A 27,391-nucleotide genomic window follows, 5' to 3' on the forward strand; every position below is an offset into this window, starting at 1 on the left:
ACCCTTTCTTACCCATACAAAAATGCACGGGTTATTATACGAAGTAATATTTAAAATATGTTAAATAATACGAATATAGTTAGACGTAGTATTTTCAAGTGATAATAATACGATGTATAATAATTTTAGCCCGCGGGGATAAGATTACAAGGGATTTAATATTTGAATAAAATAACAATATACATACTAATAAATGGACCGTTTATAATAATTTAGTTTGTTAGTTACCATTAGACAATTTATTTTTTCTTTTTAGTTTGTTACCATTAGACTTATATAAAGAGTAAAGAGAATTTTTAATATTTAAGATGAACGGAAATGAAAATAACGCAATATTATCATCGACCATATTAACAAACTGCAAAAATTCCCAACAAAAAAAGATGGACATTAAGCCCAAAGCCTCACCCGAACATAATCAGGCTAAATTGAAAGTGGACCAACATCTACCGTAAAAACTTTATAGCATGATGCATGTAAACCGTAAACTATACCCATATGTAATCCCAAATTTCCAATTCTCAACTCACTTTTTTACTAAACCTTATTATAATTAACTTATTTCACCTCACTCATTTTCACTCTTACGCCTCCCACGCTCACCTCTCATCCTCTCGTTTAATTTATAAATTCACTCACCCCCTTCCTCATTTACTATAAATTTTCCCTCATATCCAGAAATTAATTGGCATCTTATAAATTGTTGTTACATTCCCTCATCTACAATATATACTGCATGCAATATTAAAGTTATTTAAAGAGAATAAATAATTATAAGAACTTCATGTAAGTATGAATGTATGATTCAAAATTTATATTTGGGATCTTTTTATATTTTCTTGGGCTTAATTTAAAGTTGATATTTTTTCGAATTTAAATTATCTCATAGCAATTTTTTTGATACTTTTTCGATTTAAATCATCCCGTATCAATTTATTTTTTCTGAAAAATTTTAATCGATTTAACTCTCATCAAATTGATTTTTTTATAAACTATAAAAATTTAAAAACAATACTCGTTTTTTGATTTTATATCTCATATCAAATTTTTTCCGAAAATTTTCAGATCTGCTATATTTTTTATGTTAACTCTCATCAAACTGATCTACATAGTATGAAAACTGAGTTTTTGTAAGCCTTCTAATTGGCCGAGGGATTTTAGGAAAACATGCATTTGTTTTGTTAGTGATGGGCCCCATTTGAAAACACAATCTACATAGCGTAAATGCTGAGTTTTTTTTAACCTTTCTGATTGGCCGAGAGATTTTAGGAAAACATGCTTTTATTTTGTTAGTTGTGGGCCCATTGAAAAAATAAATAAATTAATTTCAATTCTTTTCTTTTGTATGATTAGTTTTACAAATTTATATGTCTATTCACTAAGTTTTACAAAGCAATATACCAAGGTTGCATTATTATATTAATAAAATTGTCATTTCAAATTTACTTTATGCGCCCCCGCACTTTAAATTTTAAGAAATTACTTTACAATACCCAACAAAAAAATCTACTTTTAATTTTGTACAAATTTAAGCCAACAAATAAAATTAACTTGCAAAAGAAAAATCAATTTTTGAAATAGAAATAACATAATGTGATTTCAGATTATGTATAATATATATTTTACAATTTTTCAAGTAATTTTATTCTTCAATCTTTCCAGAGTAATGTATTTTTTTATATCTAGCTTAGTGTATTTATGAACGTGATGTTTACTCTTTTCACGTTTCTTAATAAAATTCATTATTAAAAATTCCCGTGCATTTTTTGCACGGGATTAAAACTAGTTTCTTTGTAAAGTACAGAACTTAACGATTATACTCGTAGAAATCTGTTTTTGTATACATTGATTTTTTTTCCCGAAATGAAATGGGGTAGAAGTAGGATGATGGTTTTTTTGAAGTTTTTATTAATATTTTGTAGTTATAATTTTTATTTTGTAATTTATTAATTTGTAACTGTATAATATATAGTTTTTAATTGTATAGTGTATTGTTTGGTGTGAATATTTAAACGTTAATTAAATAAGAGTAAAATAGGAATGTGAGTGTAATTAAATCCACTAATGATAGTGAAGGACCCTACATCAGGAAAAAAAAATATGACTTTTTTCCATTCTTGAAAACTCAACAACTAATAGGAATACAGCAAATAACTGCTTTTATACTATGTAGATTGTTCAAAGTTGCAAGACCATTAAGTCTATTTTAGACAATTTCTGCACGATTTTAGGACAGTTTGTTAATTTTGACAAATCTACCTTTCAATGCACTAGAAATATCGATCGTACTCTTCGTGAATCATTTAGGGGTATTCTCCGGATGAACGAGGAAGCTCATTTAGGTAAGTACTTAGGATGTCCTATAATTGACAGCAGAGTGACTAAAAATACGTTTGAAAGCATTGTTCAATCTTCTTGCACTCAATTATCTAAATGGAAAGCGAACTCATTATCTCAAGCAGGTAGACTAGTCTTGGTTAATGCTAATCTAGCCTCGAAGGGAATTTTCAAATACAAAGCTTTCTTCTTCCCTCATCAACCCATAAGAAGTTAGATAAGATTAATAGAGACTTCCTCTTGAATAAGAATTCTAACCAGCACTCCCCTAATTTGATTGGATGGCATAATGTTTGTTTACCAAAAACAGTTGGTGGACTGGGCATAAAGCCTTCCCAAGCAGCCAATAAAGCTCTTCAAATGAAACTATTATGGAAAATTCTTATTGATAAGGAAAGTGTTTGGGTTAAAGTGATATCTAAGAAATTCTTGAGAAATTGCTCACTTTTTGACCATAAGCCAAGTTCAGCATCTTCTTGGCAATGGCGTAAAGTTATGAGTCTTCGGACTCTGTTTAGAAAAGGATTGAGATGGCAGGTAGGTGATGGTAGCAACATTAAATTTTGGTCTGATAATTGAGTCTTTTCCCACCCACTTACTAGCAGTTTGGGTGATGATGATAGTAACCGTGATCTTAATTTTTTGGTTAAAGATTTTATAATATCTAATAAACAATGGGATGTTTATAAATTATCCAATTTGGTGAATAATGAGATTGTAAATCAGATTACTAACATTCCACTGCCACAAAATGATATTCGAGATAGCCTCCTTTGGGGGCTGTCTGTGGATGGAAAGTTCTCTACCAAAACAGCAACATGGTTAGCGCAAGGTTTGTTCGATCAAACTCGTGAAAAATGTGAATTTTAGTGGATTTGGAAAATGAATATTCCTCCAAAATTAATTTTTTTCTTTGGAAAGTCTGTGTTAACGGCCTCCCAACGAAAGGTAGACTACTTAAGAGTCATATTAATGTCTCACCTGATTGTGTTTTATGCAACCATCCTATTGAAAACAAAGACCATTTCTTTTTCAAATGTCCCTTGATTGGTTCTGTTATCCAAGACATGAGAATTATTAGCTTTAACAATTTTTTGTCAAACTTTGATAATATTGCAAACCAAAGTTTTATATTGAAACTCAATTATCTCAAAGACTCAGTTTCAAAAGATTTCATTAAGATTATATTTATCTGGTGGAATGCATGGTTTCATAGAAATGATGTTATTTTTAATAATGTTCATTTTAATATCAGCAAACTTAATTTATTATATAATCATAGCATTAAGATGTAGAATGACACTGGACACAAGGATCTAAACAATCCTGATCAAGACATATCAGTTAGAAACACTATTAATAAAGAAGAAATTTCGTGGGAGAAACCTAGAGAGGGGTTTCTAAAGCTAAATTTTGACGGATCGAAGATTGATGGGAATAAAGCTGCTTTAGGATACTCCATAAGAAATCATAATGGCAAAGTCGTGTTGTTAGGAGCAAAAAAGTGTGGATCTAATAGTATTATTGTTGTGGAAGCCTCGCCTTAAAAGAAGGTATTTTAGCAGCTAAATACTTAGGAATCTCAAAAATAATGGTGGAAGGTGATAACTTATATGTTATCAACTCTATTCGCAGTACTTGACAAGTCCCTTGGGAAATTTCGAATATAATAAAGGATGTGAAATTAGATCTTCATTTTTTTGATTAAATAATAATTAAACATTGCTTCCGTGAAGCCAATAAGGTTGCTGATTTTATGGCTTCTATTGGACATGAATGTCCAACTCTTTCGAGGTGGTTTGAAAGTCGGTGGCTTCAACTTACCTCACTCATTCAAAAGGATGAGATAGATTGATCATATCCATGAGGATCAATCTAGTTTTCTTACCTTATAAAAAAGAAAAGAAAAAATGATGTAAAAGAGTAAAGTATGTGAAAAAGTAACACCGTTTATTGGGGTAGAACTAATCTTATTGTAAAATTATCATTATTTGTTATCATGGAGCATTTGTATTAGGCTAATGGGTTTGCATTTCAAATTGGATAATATGGGCCATGTCCATAGAAATGGATATTTGATTCTCCATGTACTAATTTGAACTACGGTGGCCACCGGCCGGTGGGAGTTATACCGGTTAAAACTTGATCCGATCCGGTTTTTTAGGGGCAAGGACTTGTAAATCTTGATCTATGACTTCTTATTTTAGGGCCAAAAGTCGACCCGATCCGTTGGATCAAAGATAAAACAAGAATATTATTAAAATATTAATATTTTTATATTTTAGTTGAAATAATAAATAGAACAATAATTATTTTGAAATAAAAAGTTAATATAAAAATCAATTTTATATTATTTAATAATAAATTTATTAAAATAATTTTTATTTTTATAAATCTCATAATATAAGTGCAATTACAATACATAATGAATATAATTATATTATTATATGTTTTTTTGACTGAAAAATGGTAAATAAAAGATGTTATGAACTTTATTTTAACCCATATTTAACCTGGACCCGGATCTGTATTCAGACCTAACCCGTCCAACCCTTTTGAAATGTATATCCACGATTTCGTTTTATACTATTCTGTATTGGGCTTCGACATCCATCATTCTACAGAGAAGTTGGGCTGTAAAATACCAACAATTCAATAAACGTTGCATGCATGATCTTTGTTTTTCCAAGACTAGCTGGAAGGGTGCGTGCTACGCACGCGGTTAACTCTTCTCGCTCGCAACATCTATGGTACAGAACAAAAGAAACCGACCTATATTTGTACATTACGCATGTGGATACATATGTTTCGCGTTGTTTCCTACATTGTTATAATACGAAAACCAGTGGTATGAAAATGATAATCTAATGTTAATGTGCTGATTGTATCTACAATAAGCGAGCTTTAAAAGATACACGTTTATTAAGACTCAGTAGTAAAAAATGTAATTTAAAATTTCCGTTTTCACCGTATAAAATAGATAGACAATAAAGTAAACCCGACATCACGCCCGAGATGAACACCCTAACAACACAAAAACAATAACCAGTTGTCTACAAAAAGGCATAGCTACTTTATAATTACATATTATGAACATAAATTTGAAATGAGATAAAATTAATGAATAGTAAATCAAATGCAAATACAATTTTTTTTTTTCTAAAAAATAAAACAAGACCATATTGGGGATATAAGAGTTGAGCTTTCACCTTAATAAGGTTATTCTTCAATCAAATACAATTGTTTTTCTTAATAGGAAAATAAACACTACCGGAGTATAATTTATACGGAGTACATGATCTTCAAGTAAGATAGCTGAGCTTGAATCGAAAAAGAATACCTACTATATTTCTCCTTTTTTTTCTCAAAAATATACTAATGAGATGAAATTATAAGATATTAATGAATGAAATAATTTGGTAACAATAACATTATAGGCGCCGGGTCTAACAATCTATTACAAATTTACAATAAGAGATTAAGCCAGCACTTTTATCGTACTTTATCAAATTTTACAACCCCATCTACATTCTCTACCCTTATACATATTTATCTTTCTTGAAAAAAAAAACTAAGTGATAAAATTATAATTCTATACGACATTTCTAACTAAATATCACATCGTAAAACTGCATTGTAAATATCAAAATGGACACAAAATGACAAAAGAGTTGTCTTGTAAGAAAGCAATCGATTATATAATAATGTTATTGTGAAACAACTCATAAGTAATTGACGTCCCAAATAAGCTCCGCTAACAGAAAAACAATTGTGTTTAACTACAGAGGAAGTAGCGCCTCTTTATTTAGAGTAAAATGACAAAAACTACTAACCATTTATGTGTCAAAAATTCAAAATCTCTCTTATAACTTTTGTATTTTGTAAAATTACTACCTTATATCACTTGTTTGCATCAAATTGTTACCAATTTATAATTCGGGCAAAAAAAAGATTTCTCATTGGAATAACGAAAGATTCTCCTTAAATATGACATGAAGTACCTATTAAAACCCTTCACCTAAATAACTTAAACTAATGTAGTTAGTATAACCTTATTTCTTCCATATGTTCAATCATTCATAAACCAATCTCCTTCATTAGCTCCGGTCATCTCAAATTTCTTCCACTATTTTGGGCATTTATACCACGATAAAAAGGTCATTACAATATGAGCAAATTCGAAATTAGGAAGATTAATTACCATGAACAAATATAGGCTATATAAAACCAGAAGCACGAAGTGGCAGCTATAGCAATTGGGGGAGATCAAAACCTGAAATGCGGAGGTGCAAAATCGTTGGTGTGGTTCATGTAAGCACGCGATGTCGATTCAATTTTTTTTCCTACTCGACTAATCAAATAGGTAGGCTCTACAACATATACAATACCCAACTCACTTGAGATCAAATAATATGATTCGGTGTGGATGGTTCTATTTAATCTAACATGTAGAAAAGTAGGAGGTAAAAGCTATAACAAAATCAGTAAATGTGGTATGTAAAATGACGGTGGAGAAAGAAAAAAGAAGAGAATCAAACAGCAAAAATAAACACTACAGGGACACGGTAGGATGGAAGTTACCAACCAAAACAATATGAAGGATTGAAGGCGTCAACTATGGCTATTATGGCTGAGAACAACGGCGGCCAAAAGTTAGTAAAAATAATACCCAAGGCAAACTTTCATTAGACTATTGTATGTATACAAGTGTCCGATTTTGTATGATATAGATGTCAATTAGAATAGTTAGTTCAACACGAATAGGTGGGGCAATTCATCAAACACCTGGTGACCCTATTCGTAACAATAACTTTTCTTACTAAGTATAACTATGTCTATCAAAATAGAGAACCCATCAATAATTTGTCGGATTGAAACACGAGATGTCATCAAAATATGATCATTCCCACCAGTTATGTTATCTAAGCAAGCAAACAAAACCAAATCGTAACAGCGAAAAACTCAAACCTTCTTAAAAAGAAATAGTTAAGACTTAAATTAATCAATAACCAGTGACACTCTGTATATATAGTGAGCAATTTTCAATGAACTTCAATGAATATAACAAAACAACAAAGATACCAGAAAATAGTGTACTTATAGTGGTTTGCAGCCATGAAAAGTATTAACGCGGGGACGAAACGTTCTAATAATGAAGACAAATAGTACCGCTGAGCTTCAAATATAAAGATGCTAATGACTTAGAAAGATGTTAATAGAGGAAACGGAGTACGAAGAAAATAGAAAAATGTGAAGATGACTTTTCAGCCCGAGGTATGATTGTATGAAGTGTGAACAAGAAAAAGCTAACAAGTAGAGACGTAAGAACAACGTAAGGGAGGAGAGAAAGGAAGTGGTTTGGTAATTAAGGCGGTTTACATTTGTGATTTACTACGGATTGAGTTGATAACACATAAATTATCACCTTCTACAATTAACTTCGAGATTCCTAAGTATTTAGCTGCTAAAATGCCTGGAGAATTCAAAGTTGTCTATTATATGAACCGGAGCTCAAACGAAAGTAACTTGAAGTTCATCATGCACTTCGTCAAAAAAACACTGATTTACACGGGTAAAATATTACGCCATTGAATAGATCAAGGATCAATCAACTATGCGGAACGTAATCCGCCGACATATATGATCTCCTTATTATCGGGCGTAATGCTCATAATCTGATTTCAAAACCGTAACAAAAACAAAAAAAGCAAAAAGAAACGGCAGAAAAAAAAAGACAACATACCTTAAGGCTTAAACAGATCAGTTACAAGTACAGTGTACACATCTATTCAGCTGAAATTCTATTAGCAACATCAGACGATCAAACCATAAATGAACTAGGCATCCGAAACTGTTTCTGAATTCTGTAGATTGTGGATGGTTTGATATACCAATTGTTCATGTTTATGTACATGTAGTGAGAGTTTTTCCACACCTATAACGGACGATAGTCGAAAGACTGGCAGGTCACACAGTACAGGAAAAGAAGATGGAGTGGAAATGAAAAGAAGATTAATGTTAGGTGAGTGTTAGATTTGAGTTCAGGAAATTAGGAATCATCAAACTGAACACAAACAACACATTACATAGTCGGTTGGACACTTCCATCTCGGGAGAGAGGTTAACAAACCTGCTCCTAAACAGTCACTCAAACTGTTTTCAGCACATGTCAATCTTAATGGTTCTTACAATCAATTAATTGGACCGAGAGGGCGGAAACAGATTCAAACTCCTCTTCAGCTCCTTTTGTAAAGCATCTATCCAGTCAGTCGACTAAAGATATTGTTCATGGCTAAGTGAGATTGAAATCATTGAATCACACAAGTTTCATATGCATACATACTGATGTACTCTTCCAAGAAGTGATGCTTAAATTGGCCGCCACACGTTCTCATGTCCCAACAACTATAAATCAAGCAACTCTAATGGTTTTATACATGGCACACTAACCCTTTGATGTTTAATGCCCTATAGACAATCATCTCACCCTAGCCGAAGAATTCTACACTACAAGGGGGTCAGGGGGCAAACTCTCCTTATGTTTACTAGTTAGGTAAAATCGAAATGTGCCACAGTCATGATGAAAAACATCGGTTTTGGGATCAGTGGTCACATTATAATCGTAGTTCACAGAACCTCAAATTGAGGTATCATTAACCTTCAGAACCTCTATAAAGCACTTGTGACGCAGTGTCACAGTTCATGTTTAATTCTATGGCCGTAACAGCTGTGTTCAGGCAGGGTTGTGCCCTTACCCGACATAGATTCAGTTACAAGTCGTCATTCCTACCTAGGAAAAACAGTATTGAAATGTACTAGATGACATCAACATCAACAGGTGCTCATTGTTTTCAGTCTTGACCACGACTGTCCCCAACCCACAATCGGGCCACTGGGCGAGTCTTCTCCTGAGGTACCAAGTCAAATAGTAAATGGGTAGACCCCTCCCAACTTTTGTTTCATTCCAAGAGTCAAAAAATCGAACAAATAAACCACTTGTCTAACAAATGAACGTCGTTATCAGTTATCACTCATACTCATCACGACGGTTTCATTATGAGACCAACCCACATAATCACCACTATAAGATTTTACTCATTTAACTATAATGGAAAGCACAAATGATAGAATAAGACCGTCTTACAACGTAAGACACTCTTTGATTACGTAAGACGACTCTTTGACTAGTTAAACACTCATTTATTACTATCAATAAATGACGTATTTCATCCAAGAATTTGAAAGCATCAAATTAACACCAACTTCACACAAGTCAAAGTCAGAAAACAAAGGTGAAAAGAATTTAAAAAAAAGGGGGGGGGGGGGCTGAAATAAATGTCAAAGCACAAAGATCAAGGGTACCATTGAATAGGTAGCTGCAGGCCATGCAATCAAGCAACCTTGAAAGTCTCCCCAACTAAATTTTTCAGAAAAGATTAAGGCAAAATGAGGAGCTCATCATAGACTGCTGTGCAGTACAGCACCATCTACTTAATGTGCAGCTGATCAGTAGGCTTGTCCACACCATCTGTTGCTTGCTACTTGGAACTATCATTTATATTTGAAACTATCCTCAAACACTTGTCTCATGCAAAAACATTGAGCTCTATTTTTACTTGCCTCTTCCTGAAACCAAAGGGTTAAACAGTAAAAACCTTAGAAATACAGATTTCATACACACAGCAAAACAAGTCCTCTTCCTCGAGTTACGTGTCAAGCGAGCACATATAGTTCATGCTCCTGACAGCGTAACCATGGATGAGGACTTTTTTACCCCCAGTTGATATACTGGAGCATGTAACAAATATTGTACTGTATAGTAGTTAGTTTTATCTGTAGTAAAATGCAGAGAAATACTAAGATTACTACTAACATTTTTAACTTTGTCTTTCCTCAGACATTCTATAACACTACAAACCAATAAGTAATACGACAGGAATTGAAGGACAGATAAGTTAAAGCCATGTTACAGATATACAGCGTGAAAATAGAACTAGTCGGGTTATGGCTCTGCTTAGTGCTTACAGACTTGCCTTCTACATTATATTTATAAGATGAAAACGGCGACAACAACGTAGTACTAAAAGTCGACTCAGTATAATTCCTAAAACAGAAAATTAACCCCTTTCAAACGATACATCAAGTAGTGTAGTTTATTTCTAGTTTATGCACACTTCTGCAGGTGTAGCTTGCAGAATGGACATTTGTCATCAAGAGCAGATTTTAACTAATGAATTGAAAGCCTGAACATCCAATAAATAGACATGCATAACTAAGAACACAAATCAACAGTCATGCAAGCAACAAAAAACAACCATTGATTTCTCAGTAGAGATGAAATCAAGCATATTGTTAGCTATTATAGTAACACTGCTTTTGATTACCCAAGCAATAACAGAAGATAACACTTTCGAAACGCAAAGATCATCCAACCAAGATAGAGAAAACAATAATGATGATGATAAAAGGTCACGAAACCTGCATAGAAGGGGAAGAAGAAGCAGAAGAGGAAGAGGAAAAGGAAGAGGAAAAATCAGAGGAAGGTCAAGAAGAGGTCCAAATAATTGTGACCCATTGTATAGCTTCTTGTTTGGGCTATGTGGACAGTGGCCTTTTCTGACTGCTCCTTCCCCTGACAACCCCTTTCTCCCGACACGACCACCTTCACCACCGCCTCTATCACCAGAACTACCACCCCCTTTGCCTCCTACTAACTTGCCTCCACCAACCCCAGCTTCACTTCTTCCCCCACCACCACCTACGGAGATACCTCCATTGCTGCCACCACCGTCACTTCCACCACCGCTACTGCCACCACCGTCACTTCTACCGCCGCTACTGCCACCACCACAGGTAATACCACCACTACTGCCACCACCGTCATTTCTACCGCCACTACTGCCACCACCACAGGTAATACCGCCACCATTGCTACCACCACCACTAATACTGCCGCCTCCGTCGTTACCACCACCACAGATAATACCGGCTCCACCACTTGTTCCCTCACCGCCACCTCTGGTGCTGCCACCGCCATCCCCGACGGTCCCTTCACCACCATTTGAATGGCCACCGATGATATTACCACCAATTTTATGGCCATGGCCATCTCCACCAGTCCTTCCACTTCCACCATCTGCACCTCCAGCAGTCACATTTTTACCACCACCAGTGTCGCCGCCGCTGACTTTCTTACCACCCCCATCCTCCATAGTCTCATCTCCACCACCAATTGTAGAGCTTCCACCATCAACACCAATCATCACTTCACCACCATCACCAGGGATCTCATCTTCACCTTCACCAGTGGTTTTTCAGCCACCGCCCCCAGCTCTTGGAATTCCACAACCAACAGCGCCTCCACCACCAGTTCTTGGATTACCATTACCAACACCATCCACAGTTGTGCCACCACCGCCATTATCGATAGTTCCATCTCCACCACCGCCCATTGGAATTCCATTGCCAACACCAACCATAGGTTTCTCACCACCACCATTGTCTGCTATCCCATCTTCACCACCACCACCACCAGTCTTTGGATTACCAATACCAACACCCTCCATAGTTTTGCCACCACCGCCATTATCGATAGTTCCCTCTCCACCACCACCAATAGGCCTTGAATTACCACTGCCGACGCCAACAGTTACACCACCACCCCCGTCATTGCCTACAACACCATCTTCACCAATAGGAACCTTGCCATTACCAGCTCCACCAGTCCAATCTCCACCACTCATCCCTGGAATTCCCCCAACTACTTCATCGCCACCACCTGTTTTTGAATTGCCACCTTCACCACCACCACCTATGCCATTTGTAACTCTACCACCACCACCTTCTCCGCCAATATTTCAATTGCCACCCCTGTTTCCCCCAGCAACTTCTTCACCGCTGCCAGTGTCATCTCCACCACCAGTTTTTGGAATTCCACCATCAGCACCATTATTAACTCCATCACCACCACCACCTTCACCTCCATTGTTTCAGTTTCCACCCTTACTGCCGCCAATAACTTTCCCACCACAACTGCCACCCTTAGTGGTTCCACCTGTGTTCCAACTACCACCAGTGACTCTGCCACCCTGGACTCCTCTTGTTCAAGTTTCGCCTCCACCAGAGTCTGGTGATAGTGAACAGCCACCAGAAACATGGCTGCCATGGTCACCATTACCATGGGAAGCACCAAGTGGCGGTAACAGCGGAGATGTTTTCAGTACACCACCAGTTGGAGGTATTGATCAGCCACCAACAACATGGCCATGGGAGGCACCTCCAATAGGCAGTGATGATTATCCACCGTTTTGGGAAAGTCCTCCATCAATATCAGATAACACAAAATCTTAAAGATATGAAACGAGTCTCAAATTTTAGTATTTTTGTAGATAATATCAGTCTAAGCCTTTTAGTTTTGATGGTGTTTCTTCCAAAATAAAAATGTATGTAGACAGCCATCATCACATGTTTCCGTTTTATCACTATTGTTTTTCAAAGAAATATTTTCAGGCTTTTCAATCAAATTAGAATTGTAACACATTGTTACATGCTAACAGTGCCAAGGAAATCTTCTAGATATAGTTGTATTAGCCTTAACTTCATCTTCTCAGACACATATAAAGCCAATAACAGCTTGAGAAGCATAATCAAGCACACTATGTGGAGATATGAGGTAGATTAGGGATCCAATGGTAAACCCCAAAATTTGGATAAGACTATCCTACGACTCTCAAAGGTTACCTAAGTGCGCTCTAAAAATCTTCGGAGTGGTTGATAGAGAGACTATGTTTTACACGACATCTTATGACTTCAACCTAAAACACCGCAACCTCCCAGTAAACACTATAACATGGACTTCGCAGCTTATTTACACATATAAGTACACTTTTTACTCATCCTAATCTTCCATAACAAAAGTTCTTTAAAATCCAGGAAGATCATTTTGGTACAAATTGCCTATAAATTTAGCTCTCATCCGATAATTTTGTTTCCCTCAAAAAATCTCTCTTGTGAGTTGTAACAACAACAAATAGGTCATACACCTAACTTCAATGTTTCTGGTCTTTTCTCCAGGGTTTTGTCATGCAGCCGACTTATGAAGACCATTCCCGTTGAGTCGAAAGTGCTTGCACAAGGTAGACAAGCAACAATTATAGAAATATAAATCAACTTAAAAAAAGGTATAGCTGCAAGGTGCACTTCAAATCAGATAAATAACAGGGATTAACAAATATGATACAACAACAACAACAACATCAGAGCCTTAGTCCCAAAATGATACAACAACAACAACAACAAATATGATAGCACAGACTAAAAAGCCGTATCAGACACTCGACAAGTGTTAGAGACAACACTCGTGTCGGAGAGTCGGGGTAACACCCTTACTACAGCTTATAGCATTGAATAACTTTCATATCACCAGTCACCTCTATGATAGCTCAACGTCGTAGCTTAAACTGAACATTTTAAATGTCAGACTGCCCTTCTACAACAACAACAACAACATCAGAGCCTTAGTCCCAAAATGATTTGGGGTCGGCTGACATGAATCATCCTTTCGAACCGTCCATGGGTGAACGCACGCCTCAAAATGCGGATAAAAAAAGGGAAGATGAAAAACAAAAAGGAAGAACGAAAATGTAATGGAAAGTCAAGGTAAACTTAGGGGTCAGACTGCCCTTCTCTATCCATAAAATATACTCCCTCCATTCCACTTTTTTGTCCTCTTTTCTCCAAAATTTACTGCAAATTAATTGTACCCTTAATCTTTAACTACCACCCCCTCTATCAAAATGACATTATCCCATTCTTCATAATTAAAGGGGTAAATTAGTAATTTTACTCCTATTTCTACATCCTTCCCAAAATGGAAAGCAGGCCAATAAAAATGGAATGGAGGGAGTACATTATTTTGTTTATAGGTAACCTAGGATATCAAATAAATGACACCAATGGGGTGTTGCCATGTAAAAAGAGACACCAAAGGGAATGACACACTGACACCAATATATAAAATGAGAGCAAGATGCTTCAGCTCTTAGCCCTCATAGTCTCATGACTTCATGAGTGATCTTATATACATCTACAGAGACAAGTGAATTCAAATTCCATTGAAAGTGAAGCACTTGACTTTAATAATAGTGAAAGAAACATGCCTATGAAAAATGTCTCTGGAAATTCTCAGTGTAGAACCGGTGGAACATAACAGGATGACAAAGCAGATCAGTACAGATGAATATCCAAATGAGAAAATAATTATCCTTGCTCATTAGCAGCACCATTCTGGAGCTAATGACGGAAAACCATGGTTCGAGAATAGTTCCGTTCCATTATTAGTTGGAGTATACTTGTTGGGGGAAGTTATTGTCCTAAGAGAAGATCTAGAAGACACAATGCAAGCCAGTGTTTCAGGGTTCACACTGGAACATCTGGACAGATTAAGTTCCCGTAAGTTTGGGCAGTTTTCTACTAGCTCTTTCACGCTCTTTGATGTTAGAGCCCTACAACCTGCCAAGTTAACATTTAGCAACTTAGGACATGCTTTAGCAATTACTGATACGGAGTCGTCACCAAATTTCCCCTCTTCGAGTTGTAGCAACTCTAATGCAAATCTTGTATTTTCAATACCCCTTCCAAATAACAATGATTGCTTCCAAAATGCTATTTTCAAATGCTTTAGTTCACGAGAACAGTTCACTAATTTCCTTATCCCTTCGCTAGTGAGATTCCGACAATCACTTACATCAAGATGTATTAAATTCGGGCACATGAGCCCAATTTTTTCAAGCATATCATCCGTCAAACGTGCATTTGAATCAAGTTTTAAGCACTTAATACTGTTCCCCTTGACAAATCCTTCGCCTAGTTCTCCCTCTCCAAGTAGTGTGCACTGGAATTTTATCTCTTCAAGTGCAGGACAATTCTTCACAAGCATTTGAAATGTAGAATTAGTTAATTCATAACAATAGCTTACACTAATCGCAACCAAATTGCCCAAGTAACAAACCAATCCTTTCATTGCCTCATCTGTCAAAAACACTTCCCCTTGAAGATTCAACCTCTCTAACTTCGAATAAGCACGCAAAAACGTCGAAAGCCCATCCAAAAAAACCTTATAACAGTAAGAAGCAGTAAACTTGGTCAAGGGTAAGTTAGCTTTTGCAATGGAACACAGCAATGTATCCTCTACATTCATAATATGGAATTCAAGGTTTGACAAATTCCTACAAAACCCAATAGAACTCTCAATACTGAACATAGAATTTGACATCTCCAGCCTCGATTGAAGCACTGTATTCATAGAAATCCTCTTCAACTTCGCACAATGGCGCATTACATACCCAATTCCATATTGGGTGACAACACTACAACCATAAACCTCAACATCCCGAAGATCCGAACAACAATCAGACAACGCAATCAATGATTTATCAGTGATCAACACGTTACCAGACAAATTAACCCTCCTCAAAAAAGTCAACTTTTTAGCAATACCCGAAATACCCCTATCAGTCAAATCATTACGACTAACATCAATCTCCTCAATTAACGGAAAAACATCACAAACTTGAACAAGAATCTCATCCCACAAACCCTTAATATTACACAAAGTAAGCAATTTAACACTATTCGGGTTCGAACTTAGTTGCTGGAGACCCTTAATAGGGGCTGCATCAAGGTCGCTGAGGTTGAGACAATGGAGGTGGGTGGCGGCGGAGGAGGAGGTGATAAGAGAGAGGGCGGTGTCGACAGCGGCAGCAGAGGTGGCGGTGATGGAGAGGGAGTGCAAGGAGGCGGAGAAGCGGCGAAGGAGGGAGGGGAAGAGGGGGAGAAGGGATGGGAATAAGTAGAGGGAGAAAGGGAGGAAGTTAGTAAGGGAAAGAAGGTGTTTACAGGTTAAGGAGAGGCTGTGGATGTGGGTGCGGTGGTGGTGTGTGTGGAGTTTGGAGAGGATTAGTTTCCAGCAGTCAATTGGGAGGTCTAGTATGGTGGTGGTTGATGAGGTGGTGGGTGGGGGTAAAGGGAGGAATGAGGTAATGTCAAGATTGATATGCAGCTTGCAATGTTCTTAATTTGGCCAAGATTTAGATCAAGTCTTAAACATCGTGTTGACACAAATTGAAAAGGTCAACCAAAAGTAAGACAGTAGCAGAATAAAATAGTGGTATGTCATCTTTAAACCTACAATGTGCAACCATCCATGAGACCATTTATTAATATTATGTTATCTTCAAAATCATTCACCCTAAGCAATGAGTATGTATAACCAAATCTATAACATGCAGCCACATTGATGATCCATAACCACACCACTGCCCATCCTGACTCCTACGCCTGAGTCCCGTTGCCACCACCGCTACTGCCACTATCACATATAAACCGCCACCATTGCCACCAACACAAATAATACCGCATCCACCGCTTGTTCCATCACCGTCACCTCTGGCGCTGTCTCCACAACCAGTGCTGGAACTTACTCCACTACCACATATGGTCTTTTCACCACCGTTTGAATGGCTACCAATGTTGTGGTCATGGCAGTCACCACCGGTCCTTCAACTTCCACCATCTGCACCTCCAGCAGTCACATATAAAGCCAATAACAGCCTTGAGAAGTATGATCACACACATTATGTGGAGACATTAGGTCTAGTAAGGGATCCAATGGCAAGCCCCAAAACTTAGAGAAGACTTCCTACGATTCTCAAAGGTTACCCAAGTGAAGCAGTCAGTGAGCTCTAAAAAGTTTGAGTAGGTCTCCTGAGAGACGGCCTCTTAATAATCTTTATTGAGAGACCATTATACAATTTTAAGAAACAGTGGTACTAAAGGTAATAAAATAGGTATAAATCATGATTAATAATAAAATGGGTACATTTATTATGTAATTAGGTACGAAATTACTATGTTACGATCAATAACAAAAGGGGTACGAAATACAAATAAAAGAGTACAAATATTGGTATCTCAATAACTTAGTGAGAGACCGTCTCTCTCAAGTTTTAGTGAAAAAGTTTTTGGTGTAGTTGATTAAGGGAGTATGTTTTAGTAAAAATCTTACAAGTTCAATCTGAAATATCAAAAAACCTCACTACAACTAACATTGTCAGCCAATTCAATGACAAGACGGTCTTATCAAAGTCTTGATGTTATGCTAAATACAGGAAATTGAACTTTATAAACAAGTATAAGTACACTTTTTACTCATTCTCATCTGATATTTATTTCCTCCAAAAATCTATCTTGTGATTTTCAAACACACCAAGATAATATACAGACTATACACTCAACTCCAATGTGTCTAGACTTTTCTACTGGGTTTCGTTATGGACCCGCCAACTTATGAAGACCATACTTATTGAATTTGAAATGGCTTGTATAAGGTATATACACAACAATATAGAGATAAAAATCAACTTAAAACTAGGCGTAAGAAAAAGCTGCAGACTGCACTTCAGATCAAATAAATAGCAGGGATAAACAAAAAAGACAGCACAAAAACCAAAGCACACTGACATTACATGTTATCACTTTGACATTCACAGAAACTAAAACACTAGCAAAAACAAGAACATCAAAATACACATTAAGAAATGGACTAGTAAAATTAACAGAAGTGGCAAGGATAGAGTCATAAACCTCCACGAATTTGAAGTGAAAAAGCGGATGCAGGTTCTGACTTCTAACTGCGATTCACGGTATATTAATCCATTTACTAGCCATGGACAATGGCCAGTGATAATGCATTCCAGCACAAATGCACAGACCAAGGCCTCCACCACCTCTCCTATCACCACTGTTGCCACTTATTACCCCCTTTCTCGATCTATAGTAAGTCTGCTTTTGTGACCATCTCCACCACTGGGGAATCATCACCTCCGTGGTCCCGCCATCCAAAAATATTAAGTTCAAAATTTTTTATGTTGCAAGTTAATTTCCCTTGTGAGTAAAATGGAGGGATTCATTTCCCTGTGAATCATTTTTTTGACGACAACACCAATGGTTTTCACTTACTTTTCCCTCAAAATCGTTTCATCCAAATAAAGGGTTTGTGTCTTCCCCGCCTCCATTGGTGTCACCACAACCACCAATCCCAATATCACCACCATCAATCGCTACTTGCATCCCCAAAAGTTGAACACTTTTACCACTATTGCAATAGGTGAGACAAAAACACAACACTTGGGATAAAAATCATAATAGCTGACAGCATTGAGATTATTTTGATTCGTTGACATAGTGTAAAGCATTGGCCAAGGTTGGTATGGAAACTCACTACAATACGTTATCTCCAATGTGAGATTGGGGGTTGCCATAAAGGGTCTTGTAATTGCTGATAGCTTTTATCATCAGAGAAGGTGCATATATTAACATATAGAGACTTCATATGAACTTCTGAAGGCCATTCTCTTACCAATCGTATAAGAAAACCCGCCTTTATACATTAAAGAAGCCTGCAGGTCTATGCAAACACCCTTATGTCCCTAAATAGAAGACATGCATTTCATGGACATTAAGCTCCATTACTATACTACAGCTTCTACAATTGAGCAAATTTCATCTCACCAGTCACCTCTATGATAGCTCAACATTGTAGCTTAAACTCTACACTTTAAAGTTCAGACTTCCCTTCTCGATTCTTAAAATATACATTATTTAAATATAGGTATCATAGGATATCAATTAAAGGACACCAAGGAGGTGTTGCCCATGTACAAAAAAACGAAGAGAAATGACACGCTGACACCAATATGCACTAGGAGAGCAAAATGCTTAAGTTCCTAACCTCTCAAAAAAGGCTCACGAGAGATCTTACCTACAGAGATAAGTAAATTCAAATCTCATCGAAAGTGAAGCACTTGACCTTAACAGTACAACAACTTGAAAAGGCAGAACTTGAACTCTTGACGCAAACAAGGCAATATACTCAAAACAACTGTCACACACCATTTTTTTTTCTTCTCTCTTTGAAAGACAAGTAAAGCAGTTCACATAGTTCATATAAAATTCAATATTCGACCAATTCTTACAACACCCTACAGAAGTCTCAATACTAAACAAAGAATTCGACATCTCGACCCTCTAATGAATCAACGTATTCATAGAAACCCTCCTCAACTTCGAGCTACGATGCATAACATACCCAATCCCATATTGAGTCACAACACTACAACCTAACACCTCAAGATCCAAACAACAATCAGACAGCGCCATCAACGACTTATCCGTAACCAACACATTTCCAGACAAATTAACCCTCTTCAAAAATTTCAAATTATTGGCAATACCCAAAATACCCTTGTCAGACAAATCATTAAAACTAACATCAATATCTTCAACTAATGGGAAAGCAACACAAATATCAACAACAAGGTCATCGGACAATCCTTTGATATTACAGAGAGTAAGGAGTTTTACCGCATTGGGGTTTGAACCCAGGTGGCGGATAGCGTCAATAGGGAGGACGTCGAGGTCGGTGAGTGGTGGCGGCGGAGGAGACGATGAGGGAGAGTGCGGAGGAGACGGTGGCGGAATTGGTGGCGGTGGCGGAGAGAGAATGTAGGGAGGCGGAGAAGCGGCGTAAGAGAGCGGGGAGGTGAGGGAGGAGAGGTGGGGAGAGGGTGAAAGTGAAAGGGAGAGTGTTTGTGAGGGTGAGGAGTTGTTTGCAGGTTAAGGAGAGAGTGTGCGTGTGTTGAGTGTTGAGTTTGGAGATGATTAGTTTCCACCAGTCTGCTGGGAGGTCTAGTATGGTGGTTGGCATGGTGGTGGTGACGGTGGTGGTTGGTGCCATAGGTTACGTACTCGGGTTGGGTTATTGGAATTTTTTTGGATAACAGAGGTTATTTAGGAAACTAATTGGGGAATTAGAGCACTTCCCCCCTTTCCAATACTACTAGCTTATATTTGTCACCTCATAACTTTGTGTAATTGTGAAATTAATACCAACTTTCAATTCGAGTGATTATGCCCCGTAACTTACATAATAGGTGAAATTAAACCCCTTTGTCAAAAACTCACGAGAAATTCAATTTATCATATAACAAAAGTAAAAATGGTTACGTTTTTATGAAAAATACAAAATAAAAGTTTAAAAATTTAATAAAAAAATTAAAATATATATTAGATCAATGTGTTGCCTGAAAAATACAAAATAAAAGTTCAAATTAGTGCCTGAACATAATATGAATTGGACAATTTAAAATTAGTAGTATTGCTCGCAGCTAAAAATGCATAAATTACCATTTATTTTTATAGTAGGATCAATGTGTTGCTTGGTCAGAACTGGTAAACTCTCGGCACATGAGCCATATGGTGTGTTCGGTGTACCCTGATATAATGACCCTCGCAAAACCTCTAGCCGGAGAAATATCAATTGAAGTCGTGCTAGTTACACAGAGAGTTTTAGCAGCAATAAACCTTCTGCAATTACCGTCTTCGACGTACAAGCGGGTCCCTCGGTAGATGCCTGCTGCAATTCTTGATTGCTTACATAAACTGCTGGTAAAGCTTTAAAGGAAAAGTTGTAAGACTGGTTCCGTCATTGATTATATCTGTGCACAAGTCAGAAGATGGTGCTGAGATTATTATCAAGTAGTCAAGTGCATGTTACCCTTGGATGCAAGTAATTGACTAGTGGTAAGATACATTGTATTAGAGTAAATTATTTACATTAAACTGTGGGTTCAGCTGAATCTGCAACTGTCGGAAATGTTCAAACTGCCAAAACGTTCCTAATCTGATTTAGTTTTTCCATCCTTCTTTTGTACAAGGATCATTTAGAGAGAGTCTTTCAGAGGACCCATTTAATCATACACTGTCAATGTTCTTATCAATCTATCCATAAAAAAATTCTAGATCCCCATCGTATGGGGGGGAAATAATTGTAAAGCAAAATTAAATGTATAAAGAACAGCATTGAACCCTCTGCAATTAAAGTTAACATATACAGTAGACTAAGATGAAGGATTTGTAATAATGAATTAAAGCCTACAACACCAAAACTGAGAGGCAATAAGAAATATTACCTGGAAACATGAGAATTTGGATTAAATCAGAGAGGGTTAGCAATCGTAGAGCTAAAGGTCTATCCTGATACTCAAAATGGGGATAAGGCTTATTTTCGGCCAGTCTAGACCATCTGGTTGTCTGCATCTATCAGTCAATCCTTTACAGTACCAGACTCGAAGTTCTCGGAGGGAAGGCATGTGACGAATTGCTTCTGGCAATGATTTAAGTTCTGTGCAGGACTGTAAGCACAACAAACTCAGAAAAGGAAGGGAGGAAAGCCATTCCGGCAAAGATTCCAACTTGCAATCACAAATTCGGAGAGTTCGAAGAGTAGTCAGGTGTCGGATCCCCTCTGGCAAATGTATCAACTTGGAGTGGGACGATAGAATTAAGTGACTGAGGTTTGTAAGGAGTTTTAACTCTTCTCCCTTTCCCAAGTCTAGTTCATCACAAGCACTAATTAAAAGGTATCTTAGATTGGTGAGATGCTCTATTCCTCCTCCGCACAAACTTTTTAACCCATGACAATATCTAAGCTTTAGGCTTCTAATTGAAGAAGCGTGTTTTCGGAATAAATCTGCAGCTGATGATAAACTCTCCTGGTTAAAGCCGTTTATCATGAGTGAATCTATACCTTTCAAAGACTCGCCAAATATCAAGTTAGCAAGTCTCACATTATCTATAACGAGCGTTTCCAAATAGAAGGTTGAATCACAGGAAGAATCATCATTAGAATGAGGTAACAAGTCAAGGGGAGCCAAGCTGGATGAGATGGGGTCAACTTTGTCGTTACTTGTAAACCTAAAATCCTCGTTTAATCCAACTAACTGCAAATCATTAAGACTGGGGCATCGAGGAACAGCAGTCATGCTTGGGCAGTCCTCTATTACCAATCTATGAAGGCGGGGAAATGATTGGACAGAAGTTATCCCGTTTAACTTGGGGAGCCTTTTAAGCATAAGCCTCTCAAGAGACTGGAACAATGGCAATCCATCTGGTACTGTTGACATCATATCAGAAACTGTAGTGTTATCATCACTCTCTATAAGCTCCACCACAGGCATGGATGAGAGTTCAAGAACTTTAAGGTGGAGAAGTTTACCAAGTGAAGGTAGATTACATAACCAATCAAAACCACTTAGTGCAACTCTGATAAGACAAGGGAAGAACGTTGCTAATGACTCCACCCAACTTGGTATTTTGATGCCTTTGTACCCCGAAATTTCAATCCCCATTATATTACAGTGAGGGCGGAGGTCTTCTAATAATATTTCATGGACATGCACAGCTTCTAAACTGCAATCGTTATCAGGATCATCTTCCCATCGTATTGCGATACTCCGAAGATGTACCTTGTTGCTCAGTAAACAAGCTCCTTCCCCATCATTTGCCACCAACTCATAACAAAACCCGTTTTTAAAAACAATTTCAAGCCTCCTAGTTAGATGAATGAGGCTTGTCAAATCTCTCAATTGGCCTGTGTTAACATGTTTACAAGTTTTGCTGGCCACCACGAACATACTTAAAGTCTGAAGACCGGTCATTGTATCCATCCCAACAGGCATATGAGCCAGTTGAGTACAGTAACCTAAGACCAAGTGCCTAAGATTATGAAGGTTTCTCAATCCCTTTGGCAATTCCCTCACACCAGAACGCCTCAAGTTCAATACTTGCAAATTTTGAAGTTTGGTAATTGATTCAGGGAGAATCTTTAAACTGTGATTCAAAGAAAGATCAAGATACCTTAGATGCGATAAATCACCCAAGGTATTCGGCAAGTTTTTTATCTCAAAAAAAGCCAAGTCTAACACCCTTAAACGCCTAAGATTTGAACAAATTGTGTCCACATTTGATACATTAGCCATCGGATAAAAACGCTGATCATAATTATGACACAATGAACGTAATTTCTTCATCTCACCCAGACGATCTCCAGGATTAGTCAAGAGCTTACACCCATCATTACCAATTGATAGATGACGAATTTTCTGCTCAAATTGGAATGTAGCAGTTTCCAGCGTTAATGACTCTTGACCTGCAACTTCTTGAGCAAGATCATGTATCAAATCATGCATTTTACATGAGAAAGTATCGCCATACATATCCGTTTTAACATCTTGAAAAAAAACATCTGTGACATAAAGTTGAAAAGTACTCCTCACCAACATCTTCTATGCTTCGCTCATCATTTAATAGGTCAAGACAACCATGAGCCATCCACAGCCACATCAAGGTGTATTTTTCTATTTCAAAATCTTTAGGAAAGAGTGCACAATAGCTAAAACAACTCTTTAACGAGGGACTAAGATGATAGTAGCTGTACTTTAGTATAGGCATTATACCATCCTCAGCCTCGCTACTTCCCAAATTTCTCAAGTCTATACTTTTAAATGATAACCACTTGCTCTTATGTTGTCCATAGAGCAGGCTACCCACAACCCTTATCGAGAGAGGAACATTTGTGCATTTCTTAACAATGTCCTTTCCAATGTCAACAAGTTCATGGTCTAAAGGCGGTTTCCCCGTCTCAAAAGCCATTTTCTTAAACAAGCGCCACGAATACTCATCCGAGAGACCTTGCAACTCATAAGTATGATTGTTGCCTATGGCTCTTGCAACTGCTTTCGAGCGGCTAGTTATCAGTACTCTACTCCCCTTTCCACCTAGCATCAAAAAGTCTCTTAGCTCAACCCATTTGTTATGATTTTCATCCCAAACATCATCTAGAACAAGCAAATACTTCCTTCCCTCGATCATGTTTCGGACTTCTCTTTGTAGCTCTTCCACTCCAATCCCAACATTCTTCCCAATCATCTTGGCAAAGATTTGTTCCATGCCAAATTCGTTGGACACACAAACCCAGGACCTCACTTTAAATTCATTCTTAACTTTCTCATCATTGTACACAAGTTGGGCAAGAGCGGTTTTCCCCAATCCTCCCATCCCTACGATACTGGCAAAGGTAACATTCTCTTGAATATCAGGCTGAGGATCCGACTCGCCTAGCAGCACTCCCAGAATGGCTTTCTTGTCTTCTTCTCTTCCAATAATGCTATCCTCCCTCGCATATGAACCCGTCTCCTTTCTTTGCTTAGGAGGCACAAAAACATCACTAAACCCAAACTGCTGACGATTTTTGGAAATATTATCCAACTTTTCCCTAAGCTTCTTAATTTCACGAGACATATTAAAAGCGACAAGGAACTGATTAGATCTGGAAAAGAAACGTCGTACCTTCTTTAGGATTTTGCCACCATTTTTTTTCTTCTCCTTGAGAACCATGGTGTTGAACTCATCAAGCACATCATCAACATCGTAGACAGCATCTTTAAGCCTCTCAATGAACTCTCGGCCACCATGGGTGAGCTCTTGGTGCTTCAAGTCGGCGTCAAGGAGGACAGCCTTGATGGTGGAGACAGTGAGAGCTAGCTCATCAAGTTGAGATTCATACCCAAACATGGAGCATATTTCTTTGAATTCCTGACTTCTCAGGACACTGAAAAGCTTCTCAGCGACAGTCATCACGACTCCGGTAGCCATTGTGTTAAGTTTTCAAAGAAAGTAACAGGCAAAAAAGGCAAATGACAGAAATTGATGCAAAATATTAATCAAGGTTGGTTGATTAATTAGTTCCTAATCACAGTGCCCTGCTATTGTCTTGTCTTTTAGGACACATTGAGCTGGAAATTTTGCATTAGTCATTAATTAATTAAAGCTAGTAAACTGTGGTTGGTTGTTCAGCTTCTGGGCAACTTCGTTTGGACATTTAGACATTATTCAATGACCCAAATTTTTTAGCTTACGTTGACCAGAAGGTACTTCTATTGCTTAAGACGGAATATCCTTCTCAAATCTTAAAACGGATAGTGTCCGTCTTAAATGAGAATTCGTGTATGTTGACTATATACAATCTCATCCGCACTTGCTCAATATCTGTACACCTGATTATGAAAATTCGAAATAAACGAAGGAAAACAGGTGACGAATGAATGATACAGATGTACAAGAAAAGCCGAATAAAAATCGTTGACGGTGGTAAAACTTAAATGCAAAATTTCTACTTTTTTCATCCCATTTATGTTGTCTCCTTGTTGAAGTACCATTTGGGTATGAATAAATGACGAAATGTAATAATTGAGATTGAAACAAGAATACTTCATCTTTCCTAATTATTTGTTTACTTTTCCATTCTTTGTGAGAGTATTTTAATTAGAGAAAAACAAATGATCGGAACGGAAGGAAGTGTAGACAAAAGATAGATATATAGAATTGAGACAGCTAAATAGCTAATTCAGGAAAATCTAAAGTGAAAAAGGCTTATTTAAACAAGACGTATAAAGTAATTAATTAGAACCCCAGTGGGCAGTGGGAGAGTGGGAGTAGTTAACTAATCGTCCACTGACAAACATCTTATAAAAAAACTGCAAAAGATAATAAAAAATAATGTGAGTTTGACTGACCGAATCGTCCGTGATTTGCTGAGGGAATCGGGAGACTTGAGAGCCCTACTGAGAGTATAGAGACTAGAGAGACAAAGGAGACTTGAGCGTCATCTTCATATTCTACCGCGCTGCTTCTGTCATTTTCCAAGTTGCTGCAATCAGTCCAGAAAATTCAATTGTTCTACAATCTCTATCAAGGAATAGCCCTTAGCGAAAGGCGCCTTAGAAAAGAACACAAAGATCATAACTTGCTCATATCAATCGCATTACAAATTTCATATATACTCATCTATGCCCAACCATAGACCATGTGTCAAACGATTCCACATAATTCATATTTGATAAACACTAAAAAAATACATAAAGATGGCAACTTTCCTACACTACTTATAAAAAAAAAAAAAATTGGGCAGGTAAATTGAACGAATTTATGAAAAGAGTATGCTAGAAAATCGAATGGTAAATTTCATATATACCCATCTATGCCCTCTTCTTTCTCTTATGTCTCTTGCTTTCTAGAAGGAATTATCAATCACATAGGTGAGGATCTGAGTTCAGTACCTAACTACCTATATCAGCATTCAAGAATAAAATGTACATCGAAATTGCTATATGTTCCTGAAATAAAGGCGGGTTATTACCTATGGGAATCACATTTAAAGGATCAATCAGATATAGAAAACAGAAATAGGTTGGCGAGGATCATCAATGGCGTTGTTGTGTGTTGGAGAAGAGTGAGCTTTAATGGTGAAGAGGTGGCAAGGATAGAGTCATAAACCTCCCGAATTTGAAGTGCAAAAGCAGATGCAGGTTCTAACTGTGATTCACTGTATATTTATCCATTTACTAGCCATGGACAATGGCCAGTGATAATTCATTTCAGCACAGAGCAAGGCCGCCGCCACCACCTCTCCTATCACCACTGTTGACATACCTAAAGCATTGGCCAAGGATGGTATGGAAACCCCCTACAAATACGGCATCTCCATTTTGTTTGTTGTGATATTTGGGGTTGCCATTCCACAAAGGGTCTTTTGATTGCTTATAGGCTTAAAGCTTTTATCATAAATGCAGAATAGGTGCAACATATAGAGATTTCATCTAAACTTCTGAAGGCCATTCTATTACCAATCGTATAAGAAAACCCGCCTTTATACATTAAAGAAGCCTGCAGGTCCTTAAGTCCCTGAATATAAGGCCTACATTTCATGGACATTAAGATCCATTACTACAGCTTCTACCATTGAGCAAATTTCATCTCACCAGTCACCTCTATGATAGCTCAACATTGTAGCTTAAACTGTACACTTTAAAGTTCAGACTTCCCTTCTCGATTCTTAAAATGTACATTATTTAAATATAGGTAACATAGGATATCTATTAAAGGACATCAAGGGGGTGTTGCCCATGTACAAAAAAACACCAAAAGAAATGACACGCTGACACCAATATGCATAAGGAGAGCAAAATTCTTAAGTTCCTAACCTCTCAAAAAAGGCTCACGAGAGATCTTACCTACAGAGATAAGTAAATTCAAATTTCATCGAAAGTGAAGCACTTGACCTTAACAGTACAACAACTTGAAAAGGCAGAACTTGAAC

General features: G+C 37.2%; 1 pseudogene; it reads right to left on the reverse strand.

Annotated features, from left to right (window-relative positions):
* Window positions 1-5,743: 5,743 nt before the first annotated feature.
* LOC141611453 (putative disease resistance protein RGA1) lies at window positions 5,744-27,391 on the reverse strand (annotated as a pseudogene).

The sequence above is a fragment of the Silene latifolia genome, chromosome 11, assembly GCF_048544455.1.
Source record: "Silene latifolia isolate original U9 population chromosome 11, ASM4854445v1, whole genome shotgun sequence".
NCBI lineage: Eukaryota > Viridiplantae > Streptophyta > Magnoliopsida > Caryophyllales > Caryophyllaceae > Silene > Silene latifolia.